At 45.5% G+C, this 22,061-nt stretch overlaps 1 protein-coding gene across 7 annotated transcripts in view; it reads left to right on the forward strand.

Annotated features, from left to right (window-relative positions):
* Nucleotides 1–22,061, forward strand: part of LOC141080350 (flotillin-2-like) — a 114,493-nt gene that overhangs the window by 12,139 nt on the left and 80,293 nt on the right. For 4 of the 7 annotated variants that reach the window (XM_073565494.1, XM_073565492.1, XM_073565498.1 and 1 more), the window contains exon 2: nt 2,210–2,458. The exons of 2 other annotated variants lie outside the window; for them this stretch is intronic. The gene's annotated coding sequence lies outside the window, so the exon portion shown is untranslated. The remainder of the gene's footprint in view (nt 1–2,209; nt 2,459–22,061) is intronic. One more of the 7 variants, XM_073565493.1, reaches the window with a different exon arrangement.

Consider the following 22,061-nt stretch of genomic DNA (forward strand, 5'->3'; position numbering starts at 1 on the left):
CACCCTAGTGTATACACTGTATGTATACACGTTATATGATCTGTGTGTGTATACACTGTATGTATACACGTTATATGATCTTTGTGTGTGTGTATATACACTGTGTATACACGTTATATGATCTGTGTGTGTATATGCACTGTATGTATACACGTTATATGATCTTTGTGTGTGTATATACACTGTATGTATACACGTTATATGATCTGTGTGTGTGTGTGTGTGTATGTATATATATATATATATATATATATATATATATATATACTGTATGTATACACGTTATATGATCTGTGTATATATGCACTGTATGTATACACGTTATATGATCTGTGTGTGTGTATACTGTATATGCACTGTATGTATACACATTATATGATGTGTGTATATATGCACTGTATGTATACACGTTATATGATCTGTGTATATATGCACTGTATGTATACACGTTATATGATCTGTGTATATATGCACTGTATGTATACACGTTATATGATCTGTGTATATATGCACTGTATGTATACACGTTATGTGATCTGTGTGTGTATACACTGTATGTATACACATTATATGATCTACACTCACTGGCCACTTTATTAGGTACACCATGCTAGTAACGGGTTGGACCCCCTTTTGCCTTCATAACTGCCTCAATTCTTCGTGGCAGAGATTCAACAAGGTGCTGGAAGCATTCCTCAGAGATTTTGGACCATATTGACATGATGGCATCACACAGTTGGCGCAGATTTGTCGGCTGCACATCCCTGATGCGAATCTCCCGTTCCACCACATCACAAAGATGCTCTATTGGATTGAGATCTGGTGACTGAGGAGGCCATTTGAGTACAGTGAACTCATTGTCATGTTCAAGAAACCAATCTGAGATGATTCGAGCTTTATGACATGGCGCATTATCCTGCTGAAAGTAGCCATCAGATGTTGGGTACATTGTGGTCATAAAGGGATGGACATGGTCAGCAACAATACTCAGGTAGGCTGTGGCGTTGCAACGATGCTCAATTGGTACCAAGGGGCCCAAAGAGTGCCAAGAAAAAATTCCCCACACCATGACACCACCACCACCAGCCTGAACCGTTGATACAAGGCTGGATGGATCCATGCTTTCATGTTGTTTACGCCAAATTCTGACCCTACCATCCGAATGTCGCAGCAGAAATCGAGACTCATCAGACCAGGCAACGTTTTTCCAATCTTCTACTGTCCAATTTCGATGAGCTTGTGCAAATTGTAGCCTCAGTTTCCTGTTCTTAGCTGAGAGGAGTGGTACCCAGTGTGGTCTTCTGCTGCTGTAGCCCATCTGCCTCAAAGTTCGACGCACTGTGCGTTCAGAGATGCTCTTCTGCCTACCTTGGTTGTAACGGGTGGCAATTTGAGTCACTGTTGCCTTTCTATCAGCTCGAACCAGTATGCCCATTCTCCTCTGACCTCTGGCATCAACAAGGCATTTCCGGCCACAGAACTGCCGCTCACTGGATTTTTTTTCTTTTTCGGACCATTCTCTGTAAACCCTAGAGGTGGTTGTGCGTGAAAATCCCAGTAGATCAGCAGTTTCTGAAATACTCAGACCAGCCCTTCTGGCACCAACAATCATGCCACGTTCAAAGGCACTCAAATCACCTTTCTTCCCCATACTGATGCTCGGTTTGAACTGCAGGAGATTGTCTTGACCATGTCTACATGCCTAAATGCACTGAGTTGCCGCCATGTGATTGGCTGATTAGAAATTAAGTCTTAACACACAGTTGGACAGGTGTACCTAATAAAGTGGCCAGTGAGTGTATGTGTGTGTATATACACTGTATGTATACACGTTATATGATCTGTGTGTGTGTATATATGCACTGTATGTATACACGTTATATGATGTGTGTGTGTGTATATATGCACTGTATGTATACACGTTATATGATCTGTGTATATATGCACTGTATGTATACACGTTATATGATCTGTGTGTATCTGTAGGGTTCTCAGTATATCTCCCCTCCATGGCTGTGCCTGTGTGAGCGGGATGCAGTAATGGACAGGAGGCAGAGCAAGAGTTAACACTTGGTTTTACTGAACAGTGTTATACTCCACGCAGGGAGAGATGGAGTTAACAGGGGTATAACAAAAGATAGGTTGCAAGAGGGAGTGATGGTGGATAGGGAAGGGTTAAAGCATCAGTTCTTTAGGGTTAACTTATCAGTCCGACAGCTTCCTGACTGAAGAGTCCACGATGCAAGCGGTGGGGCTAACGCTGTCAGCGTGTGATGGAGCTGATGTGATCCTGGATGCTGCGGTGATGCGGGTCCCGATGATGTCGTTCGTTCCGTGATGTTCGCGACAAGGTCCGGGATCCTAAGCCTGCTGCGGCAGGTGCAGCAAAGTCTCTACACCAGTCCGAGCCGAACGGGGCTCGAATAGAATATATCAGAGGAGAAAGAGGAACTGTACGGTGAGTCTGACAGGAGGCGCTCAACACTAAGCAGCCTGGTACGTACGGCGCCTTGAATCACGGGCGTCAACAAGCCCTCTGCACCAATATTGTCACAGTCTCTGTGCGCAGTCGTGTGGAAGGACAGGCGTGGGGTCTGTACTGCACTCAGGCAGCGGAGCCTCGACGCCCTGCTGCTGCTCACTCAGTGTTCCCACCAAGTCTTTCTGCTTCTGCACACGCTCTGTGCTATTTAGCTTAGCCGCGTCCCCTGCTGTACAGTGTAAAGTTCGGTCCGGGTCTATGTTTTCTCCCCGGACAACAAAGGAGACAGCCCCAACAGTTCCAGACCTGCACAGAAAAGGTACCCCCAGACCGGTTCTTCCTCTTACACCTGTACACACACACACACGCGCGCTCTGCATGTTAGCTGGAAGACTGTGTGTGTGCACACACAGGTAGGCTCTGCGTGCGCGCACATACACGTACGCACACAGGCAGGCTCTGCGTACGCACGCACGCACTCAGGCAGGCTCTGTGTACTCACTAGGGTGACCGCAAAAAATCGATGTCGGAATTTTGTCTGTCTGGACCCCACAAAACGATTCCCCTTTCCAGGTATTGAGAGAGCCAAAATTTGAGCTCGATCAAACGACGTTAACCCGTGCCGCTCGTCGCTCAAAGTTTGAAAAAATCCAAATTGAGGTATTTTAAGATTTAGGTATTTTGCATAGTCTGTTAGACTATAAAGAATGTGACAACAACATTGCAGAAATAGCCCTGACCAAATTTTCGAACCATTTGTGGTATTTGAATGCAGAGTTGGTGGGATTATCATTTTTTGATCCCACCATTACAGACAATGAAAAGTTGTTAATGGCTAATAAATTGCTCAGTAGCACAGATGAACCATCAGAGCACGCTAGGGTTGTAAATCCAAAAGTTAGGAAAGAAAAATTAAAAGAGGTAGGAAGTAACCGACTTTAACGACCTTCTGACAAAAGATGAAGGACAAAAGCAATATGTCCTGCAAGTTGTAAGCAAATGCCGAGCATTATATTCTGACGTTTCAAAAACTACTGTAACAAAAGCTCTAGAATAGATTAGATAACTATGTAAAATTATCAACTCATGTAGGTTAGCGTGCTCTGATGGTTCATCTGTGCTACTGAGCAATTTATTAGCCATTAACAACTTTTCATTGTCTGTAATGGTGGGATCAAAAAACGATAATCCCACCAACTCTGCATTCAAATACCACAAATGGTTCGAAAATTTGGTCAGGGCTATTTCTGCAATGTTGTTGTCACATTCTTTATAGTCTAACAGACTATGCAAAATACCTAAATCTTAAAATACCTCAATTTGGATTTTTTTCAAACTTTGAGCGACGAGCGGCACGGGTTAACGTCGTTTGATCGAGCTCAAATTTTGGCTATCTCAATATCTGGAAAGGGGAATCGTTTTGTGGGGTCCAGACGAACAAGATTCTGACATTTTTTTTCCCCCCCATATGAGATCCGGTCACCCTAGTACGCACGCACTCAGGCAGGCTCTGTGTACGCACGCACGCACTCAGGCAGGCTCTGTGTACGCACGCACGCACTCAGGCAGGCTCTGTGTACGCACGCACACACTCAGGCAGGCTCTGCAGGGAGTGGCAGTGTTTAGCACTGGCTCATTGCAGAGTGATCAGCACAATTCCCAGTGGACCCGCAGGTTAACGCTTTGCTGGCAGGGGTGGTCTCGCTAGTAGTGTTGCTCTCCCTTCCTCTGGATAATGATAGACTCTGATTTCCCGCCCTCAGATCCGTTATTAGTGTGTGATTCATTCTCTTATGCTCTTGTAATCATTACTAGGTGGAGTGATTATACCGCACTACTGTGTCAATAAGACGCCTTCTATGGGAGCGTTTACTTATCGATCATCCTTTTTATCTTTGTAGTGTTTGACATTTGATGTGTGACAGAGGTGGCGCTGATCCAGAGTATATATGTGTGTGTGTATATATAATACATTGGACTGGACTGGCCACAGGTAAACGGATGGGCCCCCTCTTCTGTATCACTATGTATAGACAGCTCATCATTGATTTAACAGCTACTCAGTGTATTATTATATAGAACCACAGGTAAACTTGTGATTGAGGGTAATGTAACATTTGTATGTAGCTGAAAACATGGGAGAAAAAGAAATGTGCAAACACAAGGCTAGGATCACCGTTAAATATCGGTAATTTTATTTAAAGTGAACCTGTCGTTGTCCCCCCCCCCCAGGGCGTTTTTAACTAAATGAGCCACCTTCAGCAGCACTAAAGCTGCATTCTGTGAAGGTGGCTCTTCTGTTTCTGACCCCTAGTAACGCCGAAATATTGACTTTTATAACTAGGTCCCCATACCTGTATTGCGTCCCATAGGTATGGTGTGTCCCCCTGTATCAGTCGCCTCCCAGCCGTTTATCATGCCCCTGTCTTGCGTCTGGGTGCCGCCTTCCATCCGTCCATCATGCCCCTGTGCGCCATCGTCTCCTCCTGTGTTGTATGCCTGCGCTGTAACAACAGTTCACTGGCATGCGCAGTGCGCGCTGCCCGGGAACTGACATCAGGCTATGAAGCCTGCGTGTTTTGGAGTCCCCTGATCCCGCCCCGCAGTGTTATGAAGTATTCACACTGCGGGGCTGGGAATCGGGGGACTTCAAAACTCCAAGGCTTGATGGCCTGATGTCAGTTCCCGGGCAGTGCGCACTGCGCATGCCGAGAACTGTTGTCACAGCGCAGGCGCCGGCATACAACACAGGAGGAGGAGGCAGCGCATAGGGGCATGATGGACGGATGGTAGGCGCCCAGATGCAAGACGGGCATGATGGATGGCTTGGAGGCGGCGCCCAGACGCAAGACGGGCATGATGGACGGCTGGGAGGCGGCTGATACAGGGGGACACACGATACCTATGGGACACAATAGAGGTATGGGGACCTAGTTATAAAAGTCAATATTTCTGCGTTACTAGGGGTCAGAAACAGAAGAACCACCTTCACAGAATGCAGCTGTAGTGCTACTGAAGGTGGCTCTTTTACTTAAAAACGCCCTGGGGGGGGTGACAGGTTCCCTTTAAATACAAATATATATGCAAGACAAACAAGACATGTTTAAAAACAACTAAAAAGCCATTGAAGCTAATATGAATACTAGCTGGAGGACCATGTAATGACCAACCAGACTCCTCCACTGTGTGCACCTGAGAAATTATATACTACGAATGTTATGAGTATAATACACCTAAAAAACAAAAAACTCCTGGGAAAGAAAAGTTTGAGTAATCATAGCAATCGATCCAATATAAAGTGACAGGCTATATTCATGAATCTGTGAGCTTGAACAAACAAGATATTCCTGAGAGAATATGCCCCATAGGGCAAAAGTAAATCTATAAAATATGTATGAATGAAACAGTTCAAGTAGAAAAGCAGTGTGTCAGTAATAAAGTAAGACTACATGTATGTATGTGTGTATATATTATATAACATAATATATATATATATATATATATATATTACAGTACAGACCAAAAGTTTGAACACACCTTCTCATTCAAAGAGTTTTCTTTATTTTCATGACTATGAAAATTGTAGATTCACTCTGAAGGCATCAACACTATGAATTAACACATGTGGAATTATATAATTAACAAAAAAGTGGGAAACAACTGAAAATATGTCTTATATTCTAGGTTCTTCAAAGTAGCCACCTTTTGCTTTGATTACTGCTTTGCACACTCTTGGCATTCTGTTGATGAGCTTCAAGAAGTAGTCACCGGAAATAGTTTCCACTTCACAGGTGTGCCCTGTCAGGTTTAATAAGTGAGATTTCATGCCTTATAAATGGGGTTGGGACCATCAGTTCTGTTGTGCAGAAGTCTGGTGGATACACAGCTGCTAGTCCTACTGAATAGACTGTTAGCTGCTTTTTTCTTGCCATAATACAAATTCTAAGTAAAGAAAAACGAGTGGCCATCATTACTTTAAGAAATGATGGTCAGTCAGTGCGAAAAATTGGGAAAACTTTGAAAGTGTCCTCAAGCGCTACAAAGAAACTGGCTCACATGAGGACCGCCCCAGGAAAGGAAGACCGAGAGTCACCTCTGCTGCGGAGGATAAGTTCATCCGAGTCACCAGCCTCAGAAATCGCAGGTTAACAGCAGCTCAGATTAGAGACCAGGTCAATGCCACACAGAGTTCTAGCAGCAGACACATCTCTACAACAACTGTTAAGAGGAGACTTTGTGCAGCAGGCCTTCATGGTAAAATAGCTGCTAGGAAACCACTGCTAAGGACAGGCAACAAGCTGAAGAGACTTGTTTGGGCTAAAGAACACAAGGAATGGACATTAGACCAGTGGAAATCTGTGCTTTGGTCTGATGAGTCCAAATTTGAGATCTTTGGTTCCAACCACCATGTCTTTGTGCGACGCAGAAAAGGTGAACGGATGGACTCTACATGCCTGGTTCCCACCGTGAAGCATGGAGGAGGAGGTGTGGGGGTGCTTTGCTTGTGACACTGTTGGGGATTTATTCAAAATTGAAGGCATACTGAACCAGCATGGCTACCACAACATCTTGCAGCGGCATACTATTCCATCTGGTTTGCAATTAGTTGGACCATCATTTATTTTTCAACAGGACAATGACCCCAAACACACCTCCAGGCTGTGTAAGGGCTATTTGATGAAGAAAGAGAGTGATGGGGTGCTACGCCAGATGATTTGGTCTCCACAGTCACCAGACCTGAACCCAATCGACATGGTTTGGGGGTGAGCTGGACTGCAGAGTGAAGGCAAAAGGGCCAACAAGTGCTAAGCATCCCTGGGAACTCCTTCAAGATTGTTGGAAGACCCGGTGACTACCTCTTGAAGCTCATCAAGAGAATGCCAAGAGTGTGCAAAGCAGTAATCAAAGCAAAAGGTGGCTACTTTGAAGTATCTAGAATATGACATAATTTCAGTTGTTTCACACTTTTTTGTTAATTATATAATTCCACATGTGTTAATTCATAGTTTTGATGCCTTCAGAGTGAATCTACAATTTTCATAGTCATGAAAATAAAGAAAACTCTTTGAATGAGAAGGTGTGTCCAAACTTTTGGTCTGTACTGTATGTCTCTATCAGTTTTGTACATCGAGAGACTGAAATTCTTGCCCATTCTTTCTTGGCAAACAGCTCGAGCTCAGTGAGGTTTGATGGAGATCGTTTGTGAGCAGCAGTTTTCAGCTCTTTCCACAGATTCTCGATTTGGATTCAGGTCTGGACTTTGACTTGGCCATTCTAACACCTTGTTAGGGTTGCGGATCGCACTAAATATAAAATATAAGGAAGTGCGATCGCAACCCGGGGTCCACCGTGCAGAGATGGAAAACTGATGCTTAGTAATGGCGGAGTACTAAGTGAACACCAGCGGGTTAACCACTGACCCGGTGTGCACAGGGGAGAACTCTGTTACATCACAGAGCCGCTGAAAAGAAATGCCGGAGCCTGTTAACACCACAGGACTCGGCAGAAGAAGCGCATAGCGTAAGGTCACAGGATTCGGCCCTTAGACCGCAGGACTGGAGACTGCTAGCGCTCGGCGCCGCGACTGCGGTGCCAGCAAGAGTTACTATAATAGATAACGTGTGCACAGTGCCGCTCAGGCGGACGCCACTAATCGCCCAGGATTGGGCCAAATAAGCGCACAGGTTGCACAAGGCGTTGCACAGGCGTAGCTGTCACTTGCCGCGGTTCGATAGTGCCCTGCAGTGGGCGACACCATCGTACGCTAGTGTGCAGAAGGCTGGAATGCACTGTGGCGTATACACTAGCCACTGACAGGCGCTGACTCTAACTGCTAAACCCTAACAACAGACACAGCCAAGGGTAGGGGTTTCATAAGGAGTCAGTCACCAGATACATGCATTCATCATCATACACTCCATAAGTATTTGAGTCTATACTAGTGCATGGCCGAGCGACCATGCGAAACCTTTTATAGCAGCGTCCTTCCAGGACCTTCCTAGTGGTCCAATGGGAGCAGCAATAGGACCTGAGCACGTGACCTCAGACCTCCAATGAGAGGACTTCCCACGGGCATGCTCAGTGGGCCGAAATAAGGACTTAGTCCCAAGAGCTGCTCGCTGCTGGCTATTGCAGGTTACCATAGCTGAACCCTGTTTGGCAGCAGTAACCAAGCCAACAGAAGTAGACTGAGCAAGATGCTGGGAACGACGTCTTTGCTGAGCAGGCTCCTCTGCGGCTGGAGAGGAATGGGAAACCGCAGGAGGCAAGGCCCGGGATTCCTGCTGTGTAGAGGCAGGGACCCGACGCCTAACACACCTAGATACGTTTATTTGTGAACCATTCCATTGTAGATTTTGCTTTGTTTGGGATCTTTGTCTTGTTGGAAGACAAATCTCGGTCCCAGTCTCAGGTCTTTTGCAGACTCCAACAGGTTTTCTTCAAGAATGGTCCTGTATTTGGCTCAATCCATCTTCCCATCAATTTTAACCATCTTCCCTGTCCCTGCTGAAGAAAAGCATGCCCAAACCATGATGCTGCCACCACCATGTTTGACAGTGGGGATGGTGTGTTCAGGGTGATGAGTTGTGTTGCCTTTACACCAAACATATCGTTTGGCATTGTTGCTAAAAAGTTCGATTTTGGTTTCATCTGACCAGAGCACCTTCTTCCACATGTTTGGTGTCTCCCAGGTGGCTTGTTGCAAACTTTAAACAACACTTTTTATGGATATCGTTGAGAAATGGCTTTCATCTTGCCACTCTTCCATAAAGGCCAGATTTGTGCCGTGTACGACTGATTGTTGTCCTATGGACAGACTGTCCCACCTCAGCTGTAGATCTCTGCAGTTCATCCAGAGTGATAATGGGCCTCTTGGCTGCATCTCTGATCAGTCTTCTCCTTGTTTGAGATGAAAGTTTAGAGGGACGGCCGGGTCTTGGTAGAATTGCAGTGGTATGATACTCCTTCCGTTTCAATATGATCGCTTGCACAGTGCTCTTTGGGATGTTTAAAGTTTTGGGAATCATTTTGTATCCAAATCCGGCTTTAAACTTCTCCACAACAGTATCACGGACCTGCCTGTTGTGTTCCTTGGTCTTCATGATGGTCTCTGTGCTTCAAACAGAACCCTGAGATTATCACAGAGCAGGTGCATTTATACGGAGACTTGATTACACATAGGTGGATTATATTTATCATCATTAGTCATTTAGGACAACATTGGATCATCCAGAGATCCACAATGAACTTCTGGAGTGAGTTTGCTGCACTGAAAGTAAAAGGGCCGAATAATATTGCACGCCCCACTTTTCAGTTTTTGAATTTCCACAAAAATTTAAAATGACTAAAAATTTTGTTCAACTTCACGATTGTGTCCCACTTGTTGCTGCTTCACCAAAAATTTACATTTGGTATCTTTATGTTTGAAGCATGATATGTGGGAAAAGGTTGAAAAGTTCCAGGGGGCCGAATACTTTCGCAAGGCACTGTATACTAAATAATGTGGCAAGGCTGTTTAAAGGGTCTGTATTGCCTTACAGGATTGCTACTTAACTAACAGGTGGCACTAGAGACCATGTGCTTTTCTGTGAAGAGGCTGTTTGTGCTTTTTGTTTCCCTGGGGGCATTGCATGGCTGTGTGCACATGTTGCGGATTTTGAAGCGGATCCGCAGCGTTTTTGGACGTGCGGAATTGCATCAAATCCGCAGTGTGGTGCACAACCAGTGTTAGTCAATGGGAAATCCAGAATCGATGTGCACATTCTGCGTAAAAATCAGCGTTTTATTTTCCGCAGCATGTCAATTCTTTTTGTGGATCTGCAGCGTTTCTGCACATTGACATCTATTGTGTCAGTCAAATCTGCAGCAAAACCGCAGGTGTAAAAGGTTTACGGTTTTGTTGCAGAGTTGTGTGCTATAAACCCTGCAGAAAGGCAGGAAGAAGAGTGTGTGGGCGGAGAAGATTTGCGGGTGTGTGTATGTGTGTGTCTGAGGGGGGGGTCTGCAGGTGTGTGCGGGTATGTGCGCGGCAGTGTATGTGTGTGTGTCGGCGGTTGTCTGTGGGTGTGTGCGGGTCTGTGTAGCCAGGCATTGTCTGATGGGGCTACTGCTCCCATCTGGCTATGTCTACTGTCACATACAACAGTGACAGCATTAGCCGATGATGGGGCAGTAGTACCATCAGACAATGGCTGTGCTCAATTGTAGAAAAAAAAACCCCACATACAGTACATACACACCAAACACCTAGTCCCCGACACCCTCGTTCTCCTGTAAAAAAAATTAAATAAATAAATACAGTAATAAACCAACCTATACTTATCTTTCCGCCGTAGTCCATTTAATAACGAGTGTCTCACGACGATCTCCCGTGTAGAATACTGACATCGGGAGATGTCGGTGTTCTACAGGCCCTCCTGCGATTCACTGACAGGAGGAGGTAATCTTCCGCCAGTGTATCCCTCCGCCACCGGCAGAGAGGTCACCTCAGTTCATGCTGTCACCGGCGGGCACCCTGCGTGAGAAAATTCTCACGCGGCGTTGCCGTAAAGTGAGATCACGTCCTCAGGTTACCTCTTCAATGATGCACTGCATGAGCCATTACCTCCTGTCAGTGCATCGCGGAAGGCCCTGTAGAGCAGTGACGTCTTTCGATGTCAGTGTTCTACATGGGAGATCATCGTGGGACACTCGTTATTAAATGGATTACGTCGGAACAGGGAGTATTTGTGTTGGTTTGTTTTTTGCAGGAGATCGAGGGTGTCGCAGGAATTAGGCGTATAATAAAGATGGGAAAATGTGTTTAGTGTGTTATTTCATTAAAATACTTTATTCTGGCTGTGTATTTAACATGTAACAACTATAGTATTAGTAATGGATAGGTGTCTTACTGACACCTCTCCATTACTAAGCCTGGGGTTGATGTCACCTTACAGTACAAAGGTGACATTAACCCCTCAACTATTTAGCCCACTTGCCACCGCTACAGGGCAAGTGGGAAGAGAGGCAAAGTGCCAAAATTGGTGCATCTTAGAGCTGGTGTTTGTAGCCGGGGGCAATATCCATGGCCCCTTCCTAAGCTATGAATATCATCCCGCAGCTGTCTACATAGCTTTATCTGGTTATTAATTATAGGGGGACCCCACGTCATTTTATGGGGGGGCTCCCCTATTTTAACAGCCAGTAAATGCTAAAAATACAGCTGCTGGCTGATATTCATAGCCTGGGAAACTCCGTTGGGTATTACCCCCTTCCCAGGCTATAAACATCTGTCCCCAGTCGCTGGTTTTACATTTCTGGTTGGGAAAATTGCACGGGAGCCCACACAAATTTTTTATTTTTTTTAAATTAAACATATATTTCGTTTAATGCCGGGGTCACACTTACGAGAAACTCGCACGAGTCTCGCACCTCAATACCCGGCACTCGGGATCAGCGTGTGCGCCTGCATGTATTTCTATGCAGCTGATCGCTCCGATCCGAGTGCCGGGTATTGAGGTGCGAGTTTCTCGCAAGTGTCACCCCGGCCTAACGCAGACTTTGTGTGTGTCTTTATTTAACTCTTTATGTACCATTTTATTATGTTCTTTACTAAACATCGGACTTGGTATTATCTGTCCATATATCTATAGATATATTGATAGATAAATGGATAGATTATCTGTGTGTGTAAACATTATTCTTCAGTGGAGGTTAGAGAAGGAAATGACATCAGAATTTTTTTGTTTGTTTAAATAATATATCTTTATTTAGCTTTCAAAAATGCATGAAAATCCGCATCAAATCGGCGCTGATTTCCAAGTGCGTTTTCTGCTAAGAGAGGAAGAATCTGCGCAGAAAATTCCACAGGCAAATCCGCAACATGTGCACATACCCCTAGAGTCCCCCCTACACCAGCTTCACAGTGTCATTGAAGAGAAACTTTACCCCTTAGAAACATAAATTGACATACTGCAGATTCTAAAATCCTTTCCGGAATATGCACATATCTGCTGTCAAGAATTTGTCCATCAGGAGATGAGTGAAGAGTGACCATGTGAGTGCCGATGATGGCCCAGTGCCGTGCATGACAATCTGTTAGTGCCATAGACCTTGAGCTGAGTGGCACGAGCCACCAGCCGCTACGTTCAACTCAGAACAGTCTTTGTGGCCGGAGGAGACCTGGGACATTGCATAGGCAGCCTCAATAGTAAAAAGCTGGTCACACTTGTCAAACACTATGTTTGACGAGTGTGACCAACCTGTCAATCACTTTCCAAGCGATGCTTCAAATCTCTTGGAAAGTGCTTGAATTTCGCATGCGAAAATCGCGGCAAAAACGCGAACATAATCGCAGTAAAATAGCGCGGAAAAAGACGCGTGTTTTCTGGGAAGGAGTCCGGTTTTGAGTGTCCGTTTTAAAACGCTACGTGGGCACATAGCCTAAGGGTATGTTCACACCAGGCAATTTTTTTTTTTTTTCTTTCATGCAAATTTTCAGCTACATTTTACAGTACTAGCTGTGATTTCAGAAATCTCATGCACACACTTTTTTTTTTTTTTTTTCGTCCGTATTTTGTGCTTTGCATGATTTTTTGCACAATACAGCATGTCACTTTCATGGCTTTTTTCAGCATTTAGGCTAGTTTCAGACTAGCGTTCTGAGGTGCAGGGCCGCGCCTCCTCCGGTCAGCTCCTCCTATGGTCGCATGACGCTGCATGCGATCAGCTTACCCTATATTTAGCGTTGGGTACGCTGGCCATGTGCTGGTATGTTTTTGCCAGCGCATGCGCCCTTTTGGCGCTGCTCACACGTGCGGCAAACGCACAGTGTTGCATTTTTGTGCGCTCGGAGCAGCGCCAAAAGGGCGTATGCGCTGGCAAAAACATACCAGCACATGGCCAGCGTACCCAACGCTAAATATAGGGTACGCTGATCGCATGCAGCGTCATGCGACCATAGGAGGAGCTGACCGGAGAAGGCGCGGCTGGGGGCGGAGCTTAGCGGCGGCCCTGCGCCTCAGAACTCTAGTCTGAAACTAGCCTTATTCAGCGTTTTTCACCCATTGACATGAATGGATGGTGAAAAATGCTGAAACTGCCGCAAAATGCGCAGGTATCAGGTTCTGCTGCATTTTTGTGTCAAAACCTGATTCTGTAGAATAGAACATTTTTTTTTTTTTTTTTGCGTTTTTCAGGTTTTGATACTGAAAAAACGCCTTGTGTGAACTTGCCCTTACACTGAAATGTATATGTTCATTCTTTTGAGCGTATTATGATGAGTGAACATACTCGGGTGCTAAACGAGTGTCTTCGGCGTGCTCGAATAATATGTTCGAGTCACCGCGACTGTGTAGGGGGTGAAGTAAGACATCCCCTTAAGATCACCCCTTTAGGAAGTTGTATGTATATGTTATTATTTGTTGTGGACAATGCTAACGAGTACGTGTATTACCGCCTGACTCATTGGTACTGCCACATTATTTATGTGTTACCATGCTGTAAAGATTATAATATATTGTGTTGTATTATGCTCTGTATATTAATGTATTGATTAGGATAAGCCAGTGCATCCTTTGGGCTCATTAGAGGAGGGCACTATTAGTATAGAGTTCATAGATATGGGTAAGTGTAGTTCTGTAGTGGGCCACTAGATGGGGGTATACTAGTGGATCTTGTTAGGTATAGCTATAGGAAGTTCACATAGGGTTAACTGCAGGAGGAGCTGCTATGGGTTAAGCAAGTGTAGGAGATAGGAACAGCTCAGAAGGGCGAGCACGCCAAAGTGTCCACAAGGGCTCTAAGCCCAGGATGCCACAGCAGCTACGCAATGTTTTGAAGAAGAAAAACACGGGCACAGTCAGACGGGTGCTGGATAAGACCGAAGCACCCGGGAAATTGCAGTTTATGACAGCAGCAGTAACGGGAAGGAATACGTGGTCCAAAAATCGTGCAGGGCGCAGAATATTCACCATGTGGTAGATCTTAAATAGAGCTGAAGCTTGCAAATCCGGGGTGAAATGGATGAACGGGATCCCTTATGTCCTGAGGTCCTACAGGAGTGATGCTGCGGTACCACCTAGGGTGCTACTACCCCTTAATGTGCCTGAGGACAAAGAAAGCAGGAAAGGGAAAATGCAGGAGGAATGCTGTGTGGACTCTAATGTAACTGATGTGTCCGGGACCGTTGAAAAGAAAAGTAAAATTGTTTGGTTGGCATCTGAACCGATATCTGTGTCCGTTCTTTGTACCCTGTGCACAGAAGCTGAGTGTGCAGGAGCTGTGCAACACCGCAGTGAAATTCCTGATGGTGAACCAGAACCCTGAACAGGTACGCCGGTAGAAGCTGACAATTTTTCTGTGGGAAGAGGCCGGGACACCAAGGCCCTGGTGTCCTTGGCCACAACTGCAGTTCTGGCCCCTTACATTTGGTGTAGTCGGCATTATGCGACTACCTTGCAGTGCGGAGAACCCGCGAAGAGAAAGATGACAAGTGAAGTGGGGGTGGAAGTTGTGCCCCTGAAGTTTAGTAAAGAAGAAAGTGTGCAAAATTGTGTACCACCGGATGTGACTAACCTAATGAATTGGACTGACACTGTGCCTCAACCTGATTTTGTGTTGACAAAGATGGCGGCCATGGAGTTGTCGGGAAATGGCGCCGCAGATGAAGAAGAAGACATAGCCCTCACCCTTCCTGGGTGTTTCCGTGCCCCCTTGGTGCCAAAAGTTGCCTGTCATTGCACCCTTGCCCTCCCCTGGTGGGAGTGGCTGAAAAGAAGAAAACCTCGCCCTCCCCCTACAGAATTTCTGCACCTGGGTGGAGTTGACAGGGGAGTACCCACCTGGAAATGGGTGTGGCATCCCAGAATATTCTGGAAGCAGTTGTGCGGTACCAGTAATCGACTGCAACTCAGGCGCGATGGAACACTCCTGCACCCAAAGTTGTCAAGGCATGGGCCGGATAGAGTGGAGCTGGAGGAAGGAAGATGAAAGGATACGGTCCAGCAGGCCCTGGGAAGAACTGGAAAAACCCGAAGTTTTTCGACTACATGAGGATGTCGGAACAGACTTGCTGCCAAGTATCCAAGGATTGATCACCAGGGAGGACACACAACTACGTCGAGCAATTCCTTCTGAGGAACGTCTGTTGGTGACCCTGAGGTGCGTAATTTTGAAAAAGAAACACATGTCATTACTATTATTGTTATAAAAGCCATGTATTGTTTTTTTTTCCATTTTCTGTTCGGCAGATTCCTGGCTACTGGAGAGACCTTATCATCTCTACATTTTCAATTCTGGGTTGGAGTGTCCACCTTTTCTGGGATAGTTGCAGACACCAGTCGTGCTTTATGTGATGTTCTGAACTCTGGCTGGAAAATGCTGCAAAATTCCAGTACCGTATATACTCGTGTATAAGTCGAGATTTTCAGCCCATTTTTTTGGGCTGAAAGTCCCCCTCTCGACTTATACACGAGTCATATACCGGGGGGGATCGGCGGGGGAGGGGGAGCTGGGGTGTCAGATCATACTCACCCTTCTCTGCAGCTCCCCTGCTTGTTCCATGTTGTCGGCGCTGCTCTCTTCCTGCTTCAGCTGTCAAATGGAACCCGCTCATTAAATATGCGCATATTTAATGAGCGGGTACCACGTGACCGCTGAACCAGGAAGAGAGCAGTGCCGACAACATGGAACAAGCAGAGGAGCTGCAGAGACAAGCGCCAGGACCCGGTGAGTATGAAGGGGGGGTTGGGAGGCATATTCACCTGTCCCTGCGCTCTGCTGTCTTGCGTCCTCTGCAGTGACATTCAGGTCAGAGAACGCTATCGCTCTCTGCCTGCACAGTCACTGCAGAGCGCAACGCCGATGAGCCGGGGCAGCGACTGAGGAGAGTATACAGTTTTTTGGGTTTTTCTGTAAGAGAGGCAGCGGCAACATGATGGGGCCACACACTGTGCATCATAACTGGGGCCACTCACTGTGCATCATAACTGGGGCCACACACTGTGCTTCATAACTGGGTCCACTCACTGTGCATCATAACTGGGGCCACATACTATGCAGATAACTGAGGCCACTCACTGTGCACCCTCGGCTTATACACGAGTCAATAAGTTTTCCCAGTTTTTTGTGGCAAAATTAGGGGGGGTCGTCTTATACTCGGGTCGACTTATACTCAAGTATATATGGTACATTTGTTTTTTTCCAAACTGGGGGCTGTGGACGGCAAACACATTCGGATTATGAAACCTGCTGGAAGTGGATCCGAGTATTTCAATTACAAAAAATACTTTTCGATTGTTCTCATGGCGATTGCAGATGCTGACTGTTGATTTGTCGCCATGGACGTTGGGCTCATTTGGACGAGGAAATTACTCTGACTTTTAAAGACTCTGACATGGGCCAATGTTTGTATAGGAATAATTTCAATTTTCCAATGCCACAACCTCTTCCGAACACTGAAGGACCACCAATGCCGTTTGTTGTGGTTGGGGATGAGTCGTTTCAAATGTGTGCCAACCTCATAAAACCATACTCGAGTCGGGACTTGAATCACACCAAAAGGATTTACAACTACCGACTAACAAGGGCTCGAAAAACTGTGGCGTGTGCCTTAGGTTTGCTGGCATTTAAATAGCGCATTTTGGGAACAGCTATCAATCTAAAAACTGAGACAATTGATGAGGTTATCAAAGCGTATGTTGTTCTGCACAATTACATCCTGGCAAAAGAGCAACATCATAGAACTTGAGAAACTTGTTGCTAGCACATTGCAGGATTACCAAGATCACCCTCTGAGGACTACAGTGGAAGTTTTCCAAATGAGGGATAACTTTGCTGCTTACTTTGTTTCGGATGTTGGATGTGTGGCATGGCAAGACAAAATGGTTTAATCCACTTGTAAGTAAATGTACCTATAATGTTTGCTGGACTTTAATAATAACACCTCCACTGGAACAACCGTTACTACTTCACTCAACAATACAATACACATATGTGTGTGCTTTCAAATAAAGAGACAAAAAAAACACGGAGTGTGAAAACAAAAGACATTTTTTATTAACAAAAATACAAAAAGTTGTTTCTTTTACATACATTAATTTAACCAATAAATTACAATCGGGTTTGGGTTCGGGGTCTGTCCGATGGTGTGATATTGTGGACCTGAGGGGTGTCGGGCTGGGAAGATTGGGTATGAGTCGGTGACGAAGTGGTTACAGGGGAAGCCGTGATAAAATGTAGGATTGGGTCATGGATGGGACTAAATAATAGGGCAGATGACCCATTGGGAGCAGATGGAACATTGAGGGAAGACAACACATTAAGAGTTGAATATAAATTGGAAGGGATAGACACATTGGAAGAGAGAGACCCAAGGGAAGGTGGAGACAGATTAGAAAACAGACACACATTGGGAGGTGAGGGTGGAGGTAGTGGGTACTTTTTTGGCAACCTTTTCTTTTCCCGGTCTTTACTTTCAGGTGCTGAGCAGAGTCGGTACTGGGCGCCTGTTTTTTGGTGTTCCCTTGGCGTTTCTTACTTGCATGTTGCAGGGGTGCTGCACTCAGCTGTGTGGTGGAAGCTGCAGGGGTGCTGCACTCTGCAGCATGGTGTAGCTGGGAACTGGAGGAACTGCCGTAATGTCCAGCGGTGCTGGTGGTGGAGGATAGTTGACTTGGGCTGATGTGTATCCAACTCCTTGAAATCTGTGCAGTGGTGCTGGTGTCTTCTGCCACTGATGCTGTGCTAGTCCTTGTTGCAGTGTAGGCAAAGTAATGTGTGCCTGCTGGTGATATCCTGACCGGGTGGTAGGTTTGAGACTCCTGCATGGCCTCACTGTAAGCAGCCTGACAGGCCTTCATTACATACAGCTGGAGTTCAGGCGGCTGGTTCTCCGACACACCCCGCTCTATTGCAGGAAAAAAAATGTTGCGCCGGTTTCGGAAGGTTGGCTTCTAGGCGGTCGAGGCCTCTGTGGACTTCCTCGAAAAGTGTTTTCACCTGAGTGAACCCACTATCAAGGTTTTTCTACAACCACCCTCATCCCATCCTGGAAGATCGAGCTTAAGTGAATAAACTCGGGCATGATTGACCTCTCCCAGGCCCTCTGCCGCTGGCGAGAAGACCCAATAAAACCAGTGGCAGAGGGCTGGGACAAGGGAAAACCTGTTGGTCCGGCTGCCTGTTCCCCAGCCTGTGAAGCCTGCCTGGTTGCTCCATCGCTGGTGGATAACTGGGACTGTTCGTTGACTGGTCGATGAGGGGCCGCTCCAACGGAGGACGATCCAGTTTGTTTGGTGCTGCTCCAGGTTCTGTGTGGAAAATAAATTACAAATATTACTAAAAAAAAAACAAAATTAGTTTATATAGTAAAAACATTACACATGGCCATGTATACAGTTTATAGTAATACAACACAAAAGATACATTTGCTGAGCAACCACAGGCCTCAGGAAAGACCACATGCGATGGTATTTGTATTTCGTGAAGTTTGGAGCAACACCACTTTGAACCCGAATCTCCTCTCTCATATCCTTATTGAAGCGATCCTTCATCGAATGCCAGCAGACTTTTTCTCTCTTCACTGTAAAGGGGAAGAAAGAAAAAACTAAATTGTAAAACAAGGCACCTACATTTACAGGTTCAATGATGCGTCAGACCACATTGCAATACTTACGAAAATCCTTACTGTCTTGTGGGGTGGCATGGTCCCAATCAGTCAACAGCATTCTCTCCACATCTTCCCAGAGTCATCGAATCAATCCGGAGTCGGAATGCTGACTATCACGGATGTCCCACGACGCTACTCGCTCTTGCACAAGAGGAATCAGTTGGTCATTGTCAATGAAGGGTTTTTCCTTCCTCACGTTGTGGAACCTATACATCAAACAAAGCAAAAAATAAATTATAAGTCATAGTTTTTAAATACAAAACTTAAACCAAATTCAATTACAACTCTGACAATGGAAAGACTACTTACACCCCATCTTTCCTCCTCAGGAACTTGAGCCCGATGACCCTGGGGAAGATTCATTTCCACTTGACTACTCCTGCTCTTCTGCACTGGAAGGTTCCTGTAAAGAAAATACATGATTTACCACATGTGTAGTATTGACAATCAATACATACCAATCAGTATAGCAAATGTGATTATTTCATCAGGGTCCTGTCCACTCTGGGAAGCATTCAGGTCTTCACTGGAGGACATATTGGAATAGCAGGCAGCAGTCAAGTGAAACACTATATAACATAACAGAAAACAGATAAGAAAAATTGAACTTGTTAAAAGAACTGACAACAATGTAGCCAAAGAAGAAAAAAAAAAAGGCAAAATTAAAAACACAATGGACGCCAAGACTTACATTACAGGCAGTACCGCACAGTCTACAAGGAACAGAAAGCAAAACATAAGACACAAAGTGACGAAGAGTGTGAGACTGGGCAGAGCAACATAGTAATTGAAAAGTATAGACACTCATACTTACATTAAGTAGCAGCTGAGAAGGCCAGTACCACACCACCGGACATGAGAAATCCAGGACAGAAGCACCGCACAGTCTACAAGGAACAGAAAGCAAAACATAAGACACAGTGATGAAGAGTGAGACTGGGCAGAGCAACATAGCGAGGCCAGGATCACACATGCGAGGAATACGGCCGAGTCTCGCATGTTAATACCTGGCACTGCCGCCGGCACTCAGGAGCGGAGCTTGCAGCCGCATAGAAATACACGGAGCCGCACGCTCTGCTCCTGAGTGCTAGCGGCAGTGCCAGGTATTAACATGCGAGACTCGGCCGTATTCCTCGCATGTGTGATCCCGGCGTAATTGAAAAATGCAGATACTCATACTTTTACATTAAGTAGCAGCTGAGAGGGCCAGTACCACACCATCAGACAGTAGAAATCCGGGACAGGAACACTGCACAGTCTACAAGGAACAGAAAGCAAAACATAAGTGCAGAGTACAGACTGCAGTGAGAGAGACAGACATTTTCAAAGCTTCTATACTTACATACAGTCTTGAGTCCTGGACTTCCAGTGTCCACACCCCCTTTTATACAGCTGGGATTTTGAAGGTGCTGAAATCAGTTCCTGGGCATGCACATCGAATGCATCCATGCGCATGTCCTTGCGTACCAATGCGTTCCCGTAGACCAGTAATGTGTTGTCTTGACGCACTCATCCGCATGCCTGCGCATATTTGATGGCTCAAAAAATGCAAAATGAAGTATGTTGCGTTCGGCGTGCACTGCGAAATGACGCACGGGTACACGTCTGCACGCAAACTGATGCCAACATATGTCCCTGCATACACAATGTACGCAAGATGCATGCAGATCTTAGGAAAGGAGTACGCAGGCCTACGTCGCGCACAGAAACGCTAATGTGAACCTGGCCTAACAGCATTTCTCAATGTTCCAAAGCTGAATATCCCTATTCAAAAAAAAAAAATTAGCCCCAAAGATTTTATGATGCAGTGTTTTACACCAAAAAGCCCAGCTCCCATACTGGCATGGATCGTACCCCTCAATATAGGATGTATATCTAATCCAAAACTTTAAATAATCACTGTTCATTCAACAAACTTTGCATAGATCAATTGTACAAGTGACTATAAGAAACTCGTGAATACATCTTTGTTGAGAAATCTGCCTCTTTATCCTTTTATGAGCCACTTCTCCCCTCCCTCCACCTCCTGGGCTCATAAGTTACTCAAAAAAACCTCCAGTCAACCCAGACTGCCAGCTCACCGCAGATTGCAGCTGCCTATTGAAGTCTATGGAGAGGAGGAGGAACAGAGTGAGATGGCAGACTGTGGGCCTTGTGATCTCCCCTCAGAGCTGGGCTCGGGTTCACTGCTGTATAATGGCCTTCACGTTGCAGCTTCTGAACATACGCTACATACAGATAGGAAAGCAGGAGCCCCTCATGTCTGTGTGTGTGTGACGTGTATGGGAGACATCTTAGCAGCTAGTCTACACCCACTGGCTCAGAGACAACTGAAAATAGAGCCTGCAAAGGGGGAAACTGCTGATAAAAGCTGGACACAAGTAATTCAGTGGACAGACATGATGTTATCTTTCATGTACACACAGGTCAGCTTTTTCTAAAGTCACCTGAGACAGGTAGGTCACATACACGCTGTTTTTTACCTCAGCATTTCTATGTAAAAACTAGGAGTAGGTGATGAATACAGAAGTGGTGACGTGTTTCCATGATACTTTTTGTCTGATTGTTCCCCTCCCGATTTTTTTTTTTGTTTTTTTCCTTACAAATACTGAGGTAAAAAACTGACCAAATACTGAAGGTGTGGCTTCTAATGTGAGCCCCCGTAATATATCATCAAAAGGGGCACTTGGGATCATTTTGCCTTTATTAATTTAATGTTATTAGTTTTTATTAATGTGGTACATTCCACTTATCATTCATTTTCATCCACCCCCCCCCCCCCCCCGTTTCATAAGGTTCTGTTAGTGGTATCAACCTTCTAGAGGTTTCTTCAGAATGTCATGTGATAAGGCAGATTTTGGTAACAGGAATTTGATTGGCAGTTTAGGCGGGAAGCGGGCGTCTATTTAAACCTTTGCTTTCTGGATCTGG

Source organism: Dendrobates tinctorius, unplaced genomic scaffold (genome assembly GCF_039654945.1).
Source record: "Dendrobates tinctorius isolate UK_male_01 unplaced genomic scaffold, ASM3965494v1 ptg000016l, whole genome shotgun sequence".
Taxonomy (NCBI): Eukaryota; Metazoa; Chordata; class Amphibia; order Anura; family Dendrobatidae; genus Dendrobates; species Dendrobates tinctorius.